The 13,118-nt window shown below is 32.9% G+C and overlaps 1 protein-coding gene across 1 annotated transcript in view; it reads left to right on the top strand.

The window, feature by feature from the left end:
* Nucleotides 1-13,118, top strand: part of ENTREP2 (endosomal transmembrane epsin interactor 2) — a 597,828-nt gene that overhangs the window by 568,742 nt on the left and 15,968 nt on the right. The gene's annotated exons all lie outside the window — the stretch shown is intronic.

Genomic DNA, 13,118 nt, shown 5'->3' with positions numbered 1-13,118 from the left:
GTTTTCAAAATTCACCTTTGCAAACCTTTGTGTTCCAAATTTTTCTCCCTCCCTCTCCCAATCCCATCTCTCCAAGACAGCAAGCAATCCAATATAGATTAAACATGTGCAGTTTTTCTAAATATATTTATATGTCATGCTATGTAGAAAAATCAGATCAAAAGGGAGAAAAACATAAAAAGGGAGGGGAAGCAAACAAACAACAACACAACAAAAAATGAAAATACAATGCTTTGATCCATATTCAGTCGCTATAATTCTCTCTCTGGATGTAGATGGCATTTTCCATCCCAAGTCAATTGGAATTGCCTTGAATTACCACAATGTTGAAAAGAGCCAAGTCCATCACAGTTGATCATCATATAATCTTCTTATACTGTGTACTAGTTCTCTTGGTTTTGCTCATTTCATTGAGCATGTGTTCATGTAAGTCTTTCCAGGCTTTTCTGAAATCAGTTTGCTCATCATTTCTCATAGGATTTCTAACCTCTTAACAAAAATGACCAATGGCAAAGTTTTTTCTTCCTTTCTACTCATAGAGCATGTGACATTGGAAGCACATTGAGTTATATATTTAGTGCTAGTATTTCTGAATCAAAATATCATTTAGTGACTATTGAGATATATATCATAATTGCCTTATTTTTTAATTTTCTTTTTATTTAAACTTTATTACCAATAAACATTTCAGCATACAAGAAGAGAACAAAAAACATATTTGAATAAGAAATAGAACTTCAGTTTGCATGGTATTTTTAAAGGAATGTATGTATAAGTGTATATAATTCAATGGAGAGATAACACTGATCTATTTATCTTCTGGCATTTTTTTTGTATGTGTTGCAAAAAATGTTTTATTGGTTCTTTCTTTTTTCATAATTACCACTATCTATCAAGCCTCTCCCTCACTCTATCAATAGAAGCCTATGTGGATGTGTTTGTGTATATATGGATATATTACATTTCACTTTTGACTTTATATTCCTCGATCCTCACATGGTATCTAGCAAATAATAAGTCATTAATTAAAACTGAAAGCCATATTTCAAGGCTAATTCATATTCAGGCTGCCATATACCAAAAAGCCCAGATCCTTTTAAGGGGAATTATTCTCTAGCCTTGTCTCCTCCAAATATAAAAAATTCACATATATTTCTATTAAATTTTTGTTAGAGGATTCAGACAATGTTAGCCTATAAAGGTATTTTTAAAAATTCTGAATCTGTTACTTAATGTTTTAGCGCTATCCCTCCTATCTTTGTTATCTGTAAATTTGATAAGCAAACCACTCATATAGTTGTAGAACTCATTGATAAAATATATTGAACTGCACAGAGTTAAACCCTGATTTCTCAGGTAATACATGGCATTCCACTGGAGACCTTATTTTAGCAATTACCACTCTTTGGACCAGGCCATCCAACCTGAGCCAAAGCCATTTAACTGAATAGCCCACTAGCCTGTGTCTTTTATATCTTTTCCATGACAATAGCATGAGATATTGTCTCCAAAGCTTTGTTAAATACTAGATTAGCTACATTTACAATATTATCTTGATTTATAAGTCCAGTGATCCTGTCAAAAAATCTAGGAGTGGAATATCAACATTTCTACTGATGAGAAAATTTATATTATAATTTGTATAAGATATAAGAGACAGAGAGAGAGAGACAGAGAGAGAGAGAGAGCAGATTTCCAAAAGTACAATTATTTCAAGTGAGTTTTGCTTAATTTTCCCTATACAATCCTAATTTAGATAACTAGTAATTGTTAGTATCAAAATATATATGTATATTTGTGGCTGTTGCTATATAAATGTTCAAGAATCTAGAAATTTGGTGCCTAAAATAAATGCACTTACAGGATCATAGATACCGAGTTTGGAAGGGATCTTGTCAATTTTCTAGTCAAATCTCCTTATTTTACAGATTAGGAAACTGTCTGTGGTTACACAGGCAGTTAGTGGCAGAGCCACAGCTCAAATTCAGATTTCGTGATGCTAAACTCAAGACTCAAAATAAGGGATTCTTTCCACTGTGACAGACTCACTATCTCTTAATTATAAATATATAATGTATTTATATAAAATATGAACACTCTGTGGAGCCTTAAAGTGAGAGGCTATATTAATAAGTTTGATGCTTCAGACAAATCCAGAACATGAGGCATGTCAAACATGATTTCAAACATTTTTAACTAGTAAAAAATAATTTTGAGAAACAAGGAAATCATTATTTTAAACTATCATTGAAAATATATCAATATTTATTATATGTACATATATATATATTTGTATATGTATATGTGTATACTAGATAGTATAGCACCTAAAAAGTATGTAAAGGAAAAGCTAATTTAAAGACAAAATTACTTTTATAATAAATAAAAAAACCTTGTAATTTTAACATTTCTGTTTTAGAACTTGGTAAGTCTAACAGGCAAATAAGAAGAAAATTATCAAAGTGGAATTTTGAGAAAAAACCAGATTTGCTAGACCTATGGTAATTATTAAATGGAAACATTAAAGAGCATACTTACTTTTCTTTATCACATTATAAAAATTGGCCTCATTATCACATTACAAAAATTGGCCTGAAGCATGAAAATCTCATAAATAAATGCAAAAAAGTAAAACTAGTTAATATCTTCTTACAGGCTATAAGGAAATAAAATAGTAATCAATAAAGGAAACATGAACAAATGACATATATCTAAATGTAACCTAAGTAGCATAGAAAAATAAATTATGCTCATGGACTTAGAGATTCCACTACTGGAATGATAGCTTTAAGAAACTCTTGATAATAAGAAAAGACTCATCTGTGCCAAAATGCCAATAAAACCATCATTATCTGTGACAAGTTAGAAACTATATATGTGCCCATTAATTGGCGAGGTAACTGAAAAATGATGGTACCTGAAAGAAAAGTGAATATAAAGAATTCAGAGAAATATGGAGGGACTTAGATGAAATGATGCAGAGTAAGAAATGCTAAGCCAAGGAGCAATATATTTTATGATTGCAGTTTAAATAAAGGTAACACTAAAAGGAAACATAAGTAATCACATTCAAAATTCCATACTGTATTGTCAAAGCTAGGATATGAGTTTAATTTTTTTTCTCCAAATACAGAGCTCTTTCCACTGTACTGTACCCCTTTTCATGTGTTTCATAAACAAGAAGCCACCTACAAAATAGGTCTTACTTCATGGACCTATGTGAAATGTGAAACACTTGATTGTAGTGTTCCCATATACAAAACTTCCACATTAGGGGGGATTCCAGGTCAATAAACTCCAGGATCTCTAGATTTCCCCCACAAATAAAACAAAATTACACCTCAGGGCAAATATGGACAACTGAAAACAAATAAGACTTGGGACAGAATGGGGATCCCTATGGACAACCAGGTAAGATTTGAAGAAAGATTCCAGGATGGAGATTTAATCAGTAGGATGTATTAACATCTCCAAGCTGAACAGCAAGCACAGAGCTAGCAGGGTTCAGAGATAGCCCCAGCCACAACCATCGAAACTTTCATCTCCCTGACAGCATGGGGAATTGAAAATCTGAGTCTGGGAAAGCTGAAGGAACCATGGCTGAAAATGCAAGGCCCAGGTGTGCTACAGAGACCCAGGCCTGGGTCAAAAATAGTGGGGTTATGGCCACTTACAGGAGAGTGTGGAGTTTGGTTTGGGATTCCAGGTCAGAGGGGAGAGATGAAGTAAAGCTAGAGGAGCCATCTCCCCATCCCAAGATGTGGTTACACTAGTAAGTTCTCATTTGAAACAGAAAGACAGAGAGAGATGGAGGAAGGGAGGAGAGAGAGAGGGAGAGAGAGTTCAAGGGGAAAAAAAAGCAACCATAAATACTATGAAAATAGGGAAGATTGGAGTTTATATTCACAGGAGTAAAGTAAAAAAACTTCTACCCCAAAGAGTAATGTTGAATAGCTACTTTCCCAGAAATAATTTATAGAAAAACTCAAAAAAGACTTTAAAAATAAAAGAGGGGGACAGGAGGAGGAAAAGGAGGAGAAATAGAAGGAGGAAGAGTAAGAAAAGAAAGTTAACCAAGTAGAAAAGGAGATGCAGAGTCTTAAAAAGGAAAATGATTCTTTGAAAATTAGAATTGGGAAGGGAAAGCTAGTGAAAATATAAGAGACCACTAAATAACAAAACAAAATATAAAGAATGAAAAAAAAGTAGAAGAGAAGGTGAAACTAAAAAAAATTAACAAATCTGGAGAACAGATCAAGAAAATATAAGAATAATTGTACTATCTGAATGCTATGACCAGAAAAAGAAGCTTGACACAATAATATAAGAAATAATGAAAGAAAATTATTCTGAAATTATAGAAGAAGAGGTGAAAACAAGATTAAAGGGGAAGTACAAAGCTGGGAAAAAAAATCTTTACATCCAGTATTTCTGATAAAGATCTCTTTTCTAAAATATATAAAAAAACTGTGTGAAATTTATAAGGAAACACGTCATTCCCCAACTGATAAATGGTCAGATGATATGAATAAACAATTTTCAGATGCCAAAATTAAAGCCATTTATAGTTAATAAGAAAAAATATTCTAAATTACTATTGATTAGACACATGCAAATTAAAACAACTCTCAGGTAACACCTCACACCTTTCAATTAAAAAAAATAATAATAAATGTTGGAGGGGATGTGGGAAAATTGGGACACTAACGCATAGTTGGTGGAGTTGTGAAATGATCCAGCCATTCTGGAGAGCAATCTAGAACTATGCCGACAGGGCTATAAAACTGTGCTTTTGACTTAGGATCATATTTAATTATATCATATGATATGATATAATATAAATTATATAATATTATGTTATCATATCTTCAAAATAAACTCACCAAAAAAGAAACAACCTTCTTCTCATCCATTTTCCTCTTAATCTCCAATGATTTTGTCTATCTTGAGCCACCCTAGTGACTTAGCTTTGATACTTTGAGTTAAATGTCCACTTATAAGATTACTGTAACAACACTTTCTTGTAAGCTGGGTTAAGGTCACTTTTGAATAAGATGAAACTCTCATAAATAAGGGTAGTCAAACTTTGCTTAAAGGGCTTCACCAAAGGCAGCAGGTAACATTTCCTTTATTGAACTATTACACTTAGCAACAGTAAACAATGGAATTAGGAGTCTTTCCCCACCCTCAATAAAGCAGATTTGTGTTTTTAAATTAAATTGTATTATTTTAAATTAATCTATTTTCTTTCCTGCTCAGCTTCTCTCCACCACCACTGGAAAACAAAACACACAACCCTTGTAATGAGTAGAAGTCTTCTTAAACCTTTTGAATGAAATTCCACATCAATAATCTTTGAATTAGAAATCATATTTTCACAGCAACTCTTAGTTTCTCAGGGCATCTTTGAGATGCTCTTCAAAATAAATTCCACTCTTCCTGGTTAGAACTCCATTCTCATCTCTACATAAAAGCCTCTTTTCCCTGAAGTTCAGTTCAGGTACCATCTCCACCATGAAATCTCCCTTACTTATGTTTTCACATATAACCCCTAAATGTTTCTAATTGAACTTTATCCTATCTCTTTTGCCTTTCTCACCTCTGCTTTGTACTGTATTTATCTATAAACATATTATCTTCTTTAGCTAATGATATATTCTTTAAAGGAAGAAATATGTCAATTTTCCATCTATGTTACCAACATTTATATAGTGTATGTGTGTGTGTGTGTGTGTGTGTGTGTGTATTGAATTGCATTGAATATCTGTTGGGTACATGACAATTTTTTTTCATTTTCTTTGTCTTCTATTTTGTTTGTTTTCTTAGTATTTAAGTTTTAAATAATAAAATTTTTAAAAATAAATAAAAATATCTCCATTTTTCTTAAGGAAATTTAAAGAGTTTAGTTCTCAAGATGTAGAGGATACACAATCCTAATTACCATGACTTCTTTGTTATATTGTTTTATCTACTGATTCTTATTTCTAATACCCTGTAATCCCACAATTCAAGGAACCTGAATTATAAATGTGTTTCTTTGTCCCTTCACATCTATTTTTCACTTGCCTTCGGGCACAAACCCATGGACTTTCAGTGAGACTCAGAACTAACCACTTTTTCCCTAAGGTCTTAAGTCCTTCTCTCTCTTACACAATAATCTGAAATGAAAGAGAGACCAAGGAAGAGGTCTATCCCACTATCCCAAGCTACCTACCTAGCCATATAGATGTTACTAAGAAGATTTAGCCACAGAAAGAGAAATGATATTCATTCTGTTTCTTGAAGCTTCATGGTGCAGAGTAACAAAGTTCTGGACCTGGGATAAAGCCAGAGGCTGGCCTCTGAGACAGTCTAGCCATAAGACCATGAGTCAGTTCCTTTACCATTCTGAATGTAAAGCAATTCTCCTCTAGTTACTTCCCAGTTATAGACAGATTCTAATCTAAATTCTAAGTTTTCATTCCAACAAAATCACAGGTCCTTGATGTATTAATGAAAAATGATTTGGGTGACAATTTCTTTCCTTTCTCCCCCGCAAACCTATTTGTTACTAATTTTGGGACAAAGTAGCTATAATAATAGAACATCTAGATGATAAAGAGGATACAGTACCAGGCCTAAAGTCAGGAAGACCTGAGTTGAAATGTGGCCTCAAATGCTTTCTAGCTGTGTGATTCTGAACAAGTTACTTAATCCTGTTTGTCTTGGTTTCCTCATCTATAGAATTAGCTGGAGAAGAAAATGGCAAACCACTCTGGTATCTTTGCCAAAAAAATAAGAAAAAATAAACCCAAACGGAGTCACAAGGAGTTGGAAACTGACTGAACAGCAACAATAAAACTATAATTACAGCTCTTGTAATTAAATACACATACTCTTGCCTAAAACTACACAAGTCACTTATCTGGTCCTCCTTAAATGGTTTTTATCTCATTCTAATTCTCTCTGCCTCCATCCTCGCTCTTTCTCTCTCTATTCCTTCTTCCTTCTCTCCTTCTTCCCTCCCTCTCTCCTTCTCTTTCTCTCCTTCTCTCTCTCTCTTCCTTTCCATCCCTCTTATTTTTACTCTTTCTCTCTCTCTCCCTCTCTCTCCCCATCTTCTCCCTTCTCTGTCAATCAAGGTTAAGTGATGTGTTCAGAGTCACACAGCTAGTGAGTATCAAGTGTCAAGCTAGAAAGGGACCTCAGTGACCATGTACTTCAGCCTCTTTAGTTTGTAGAGAAGAAGACTAGGGATTGGACAGTTTTAGTGACTTGCAAGAAGTCACACAGGTAGTAAACATAAGGGGATTTAAACTCTGTAATAGTAGCAGCAGTATTTGTAGGTTACTATGTGGGTATGTGATGCTAATGAACTACATTTTTTTCAGCGAATATCCACATTCTTAATTCACTGAATTCTCTGAAAACCTTCAAGGAGGACAGATTTAGAAAATTCTAAAAGAGATAATAAATATTTTTCACAATCTATGATTGTAGTGAGGGAAACTACTATTGTAGTCAGATTAGGGTCTAAATAACATCCAGCTTTCCTCTCTGGTTTGCAAAAAAGAAATGAAAAGCCTGCTCTTGTTGTAGCTGAGGGTTGTCACTTTAGTGGAAATACCTTCTCAAGCTTCTTAAGTGATATTAAAACAACAGCCAGTGACAACAAATCATTAGAAAGATAGTCTGGTAAGTTATTAAAGGTTTTTTTTTTATAGCTTTACTATCTCTTGCTGATGTCATTGTGTTTATATCAGGCTTATTTCCTAGATTGAGATGACCCAGTATACAGTGTAGCAAGCAACACATATTGGTGTTCTACTGATTTTATTAAATGCAAACATTATTTTCCTCCTAAATTAGGGAATGATTTGGATCATCATAATAATTAGAAAATTTCTCGTTTTTATTTAAGTTTCACTTTTGGTGTTTTCATGTGACAGCATTATATTTATGTTGCATGAAGATAGTAAAGATTAATGTTTTGATACTCATAGATAATTTTGACTTCTCCAAGAAAGTGAATATAAATACAAAATAGGAAATCCTTGTCCTTTTTACTGGTATTCCCAGTAGAGAATATTTTACTATGGGAAGTATGGGTATCATTTAACACTATTTAAGCTTTGAGGAGAATTTAGTTCATCAATATCTTGTCCTATATTAGCTGCATAAATTGTATTTTCTAAAGAATAGAGTGCTCTAGGGACATATTCCTTTTTTCTAAGCGCTTTTTGAAATCATCTGTGAAAAGATTAGAAATTCTATGATTTGGCTTTGTTGAAATAACATCTTTTATGAGTTTTATATCTTTTTGAACATTGAAAAAGTTTAAATTTTAGGATTTATAAGTGGAGATATTGTGGTGCAGATATTGCTTTTCTGCATACTGCTTATTTTTTTTCATTCTTATGAAAGAGACCATCTGAGCAAATTATACAGACCTGCTGAGAGTTTCTCAGTGACTTGGCTGTACTCTTTGTTGGGTCTTTTTGCCTTTTGGTCCTAATGGCTTAGTGACCACTTTTCAATGCCATAGACAGTGCTGAGTATATCAAAGTCAATGAAATCTATTACCTTCTACAAAATGAAATGGGAGTCCACACCAGCTGTATTTTTCCCCAGGGGGTAGACCAAGAGTTCTGACCTGACTAAACATTAAAGATTTGTTCCCATTTAAAGCAAAAGTCCTTTCCCCCTAGACAAGCAGAAGGTTAATTGATTCCACTTGCTAGTGTAAACTGCACATAAATTACATGTCAGCAGTCATTTTTAGAAAGAGAGGAAGACAAACTGACAGAATGAAAGAATACAAGTAGTACAGAAGCTAGAGAGAGATGCAAAATGGAGCTGCTTCTTAGAGCTAATCCTGGAATACAAAAAAAAAAAAAAGTCATAGTTTTTTTAAATCCTGTTTTTAAGAATTAATTATTTTTAGAATTGATTATATTCATATAGATATACTTCTCAACTATACTGAACATACTCATTTCTTTCATATTCATGTTTACTCTGCTGATTCTTCATGTTCCTGTGGCTTTAGATAGCACTCTTAAGCAGCAAGCCATTGCTGTGGTCCAAGTCATTTATAATTTACACTGGAATTATGGGATATTTTGTGTGTAAATTTTGTTTTCTTTTGGGGCAAATGTTGCTTTTGTGGGGGTCAGCTTCTGTTTTCAGGATTCTTCATGTGAGTTTTTTTTAACCAGTATTCTTCAACAACTAGAGAGAATACAAGAAGTCTTTGCAGCTATTTTACAAAGAGAAGAATTACTGGATAAGAAGAGCAGAGGTCAACATTGTTTTTGACTTGAATGTGATTTGACCATGATCAAATTCCCTGAGACATAGACATCTTTCCTAAAGATACAGCTAGGGAGTTGTTTTCTCACTGTCACAAAATATTTATTAAGTTTTCATTAGTCTGGACCATTTTCAAAAACTCATTCCTAATATTCCAATAACATAACTTAATTTTTTCAATTAAATTATATTTATGCCTGTAGATTGTAAGTGAATTTAATCCTCAAATAGAGAGAGAAGAGCATAATTATACAGATTGCACTTGTTAAGAAAGTCTGCAGATTCTTGGCAATTTCAGAAAATCTGCACTTAAAAATGTACATTGTTCTGCTTTGGGAATGAGAATTTTTAGTGTATATTTCCTGAGATTGCCAAAAATCTGCAGACTTTCTTCATGACCCAAATACTAGTTTGGCATAAACTTAGAAACATGGAATAATTTTCATGGTTTCTTGTTTTTTTTATTAGGAAATTTCCATCATCCCTTGAGTAGGAGAAAACAAGTTTACACGGCAATTTATTCTGTCGTTATTACTATGGCTGACAAAAGTAGCATAACTATGAATAAAATTCCTTCCATTTAATAGCACAAGAGCATGGCATATTTGTTATTTATGTGACATCTACATTAGAATGTTTATGCCACCATCTTTCCTACTGCTTGTAGCTCTGTGTATGAGGCTTGGTTTTAATTTTTTTTTCCAATTTAACTTTTTGACAAATAAATTTAGTCTTCATCTTTTGATTAAAAATGTACTTTAATCTAAAATCCTGTATGGTATAATGGAAAAAGCACATGACACAAATCCAGTCCCAGTTGTGCTGCCAACCAGATGTGTGATCTTGGGCAAATACATAACTTCTCTAAACCTTAGTTTTCTCATCTGAAAAGAAGAGAGCTGGACTAGATGTTTTCATCCCTGTGAGGTCTAGCATTTTATGAAAAGCTTTTTTCCCAATAGATTTCATATAGTAATGTCACTTTCAGTTTTATGGAGGGTCAAATTAAAATTAAGCCCTTGACTATTGCCTGTTCAAATGTGATTGATGATCATTTCTAGTATCTGCCATCTACTGTAATCAACATGGATTAAGCACTATGTGGCTATTGAGGAACCAAAGTGATGCCTTATTTTCTTTTAAATGGCATCCATCTAATGCATTCCAGACCTTGGCTTAGTGTTTATTTTGGTACTCCTGCTTTATTTATAATAATTATTAAAAAGAAGTTGTTTGAGTTTTTTTCAAACCTTAGGTTTCAAAGGAGCTATGCCAAAAACTAATAATGGTGATGGAGGGCCAGGAAACAGGATAGAGAGGACAGAGAAAAGAAGAACATTATGAAAAAGAATAAGTCTCTCATAGTAGTGATTTTTTTTTTGTGATTTGGAGAAAGACTACCGGGAAGAATATTTATGAATATTGATTCAAATCTTTATAAGCAAATGCAAAGCATCTTATTAATTAAAGCCTAAAGAGTAATAAAACTGTTTATACACTTTGACCCACCTATATCTTTGTTAGGTCTGTTTCCAGATAGTAAAAAGAGAAAATAATCTATATTTTCTAAAATATTATTGCAATTCTTTTTGTGATTGCAAAGAACTAGAAATTTGAGGGGATACCCATCATGGGAAGTGACAAACAAGTTGTATTTTATAACTATGATGGAATAGGACCATGCTGTAATAAATAATGAGCAGATTGATTCAAAAATATGAAAATGAAGCTTGAAATGAAGAAGAATGAGATGAGCAGAACCAAGAGAACACTGGATATAGTTATTTGAAGAATAACTGTCAACAACTAAGTTATTTTGAGTATTATAAATACTCAAATAAGTTACAAAGAAATTATGAAGGAAGATGCTATCCATTTCCAGAGAAAGTACACATTTCTCTCTCTCTCTCTCTCTCTCTCTCTCTCTCTCTCTCTCTCTCTCTCTCTCTCTGTGTGTGTGTGTGTGTGTGTGTGTGTGGTCTTCTCTAATGTAGAATAAGGAAGGGAGAAAAGGAAAAAGAAATTTAAGAGAAAAAAACGTTTTTACTCATTGATATTTACCTAATTCCCTCCGCTATAGATCAAGACATCAAATGTTTATTATTTGCTTTATACTCCAATATGAAAAAGAAAACATTGACAAAATTTCCAAAAACATAATTAGAGTACTGAGAAAAATGTAATAACAGGTTATGGCAACATGACAAGCCCGAACTTGACTAGAGTAAGTCTGCTTTACTGATTATTGCTCTCTGGAATGTTTATTTTCTATTCATTATTTTGCTTTCTTTTAACAATCAATTTTTTAGTCTCTGCTCTGTGCTAGGCACTGTGTTTGGCTTGAGGCTGAAATGAGATAATTTATGTAAAGGGCTTTATGAACCTTAAAATGCTATATTAATGTTAGCTTGTGTTGCTGTGATTACTCCTGAGGGCTGAACCCAGGAAAGGCAGTGTTGATGTGTTTGCAGATAAGGAAGGCTGAGCAGTTTTTGCATTGGAGATGATCACTCAATTCTCCCTAGAGCTAAAGCAGCTAGAATAGTTTCCTAATAGAATATCAAGTCCTTGAGGATAGAGACTATTTTGTGTTTGTCTTTGTGTCTGTAACACATAGCAGACATTTAATAAGTGCTAATTGAATTAAGTAGTAACTTTATATAACTCTCAGATTTGTTTCAAACACAGTATCTCACATATTCTTGTAATGATGAGGACACTGCCATCATTTTTTACTTGTACTTATGCAAAGTTTTAGTTTAAAGAACAGAAATAAAAATAACCTATTTGATTAAAGTGGCAAGGGACATATAGATAGGCAGAAATCTAATTACCTGAGTTGAAATATAACTATAACACTAGGGCTCAATTCACCTCTCCCAGTTTCCCCTAGCAGCTCATTATTTGTAGCTGAATTCCCTAAGCCATTTTGAAATCACTTAGGATTTCAAAAATGGGGTTATTTTGCTAACTGAGGGTTACATGGATAAACAATAACAATATATTTGGGTCCACTTTAAAATAGATTTTGCTTGTATACATATATCGCATGTATACACTGAAGCAGTATTATCTAGTTTTGCAAGAATACCTTAAAATGTGGATCTTCCCAGAAACAAATGTATTCACCAAGAATTATGTATGTATATGTGTATGTGCATATATAGATATATTCCTAATTGTAATCTGTTAATATCTTTAAATAATTATATGTGCAAATATATACACACATATATTTAATGTGTATTTAATTAATATATTAATCAATAATATATAGAGGTTGTTATAACATTTTATTTTATAGAGCTATAGATATTTACATGTTAAAAGATATTCAAAGATTGCAGATTCCTCTTAGAGAAGGAGGGAGAAAAAGAGAGGAAAACTCTACTATGCTGAAGTTGGGAATCACACTTATCTTCTCATTGAGTAGTAGATTGGTATAGTTGATAGAATTGGGCTTGGATTTAAGTCCCACCTCAGCTACACACTGACTATATGACACTGGAAAAGTGATTAAACCTCAAAATGGCTAAAACAATTCTAAAACTATGAATTGCAAAATAAATGCCAGTTTGCTTTAGTAGCAAGTTTCATCATTAGAGGGTTCCTATATCAATTAAGTTACAGGATTGGTTCAAAAACATTAGAATATTTCTTTTAGATAAAAGGAGATAAGGTGAAGTTAGGAATAAGTACAATGAGATAATAAAATTTTGGGAAAAGAAGGATATAAATTATTTTTGCCCAGAAGTATAAATGTTCAAAATCCCTAGAATCAGAAGACTGATTCCTCAGCTATTTAAATAAAAGGATTAGGTGGAATT

Source organism: Antechinus flavipes, chromosome 2 (assembly GCF_016432865.1).
Source record: "Antechinus flavipes isolate AdamAnt ecotype Samford, QLD, Australia chromosome 2, AdamAnt_v2, whole genome shotgun sequence".
Lineage (NCBI taxonomy): Eukaryota > Metazoa > Chordata > Mammalia > Dasyuromorphia > Dasyuridae > Antechinus > Antechinus flavipes.
The sequence above is the reverse complement of the archived record's forward strand: the minus strand, read 5'-3'. Positions and strand labels throughout refer to the sequence as shown.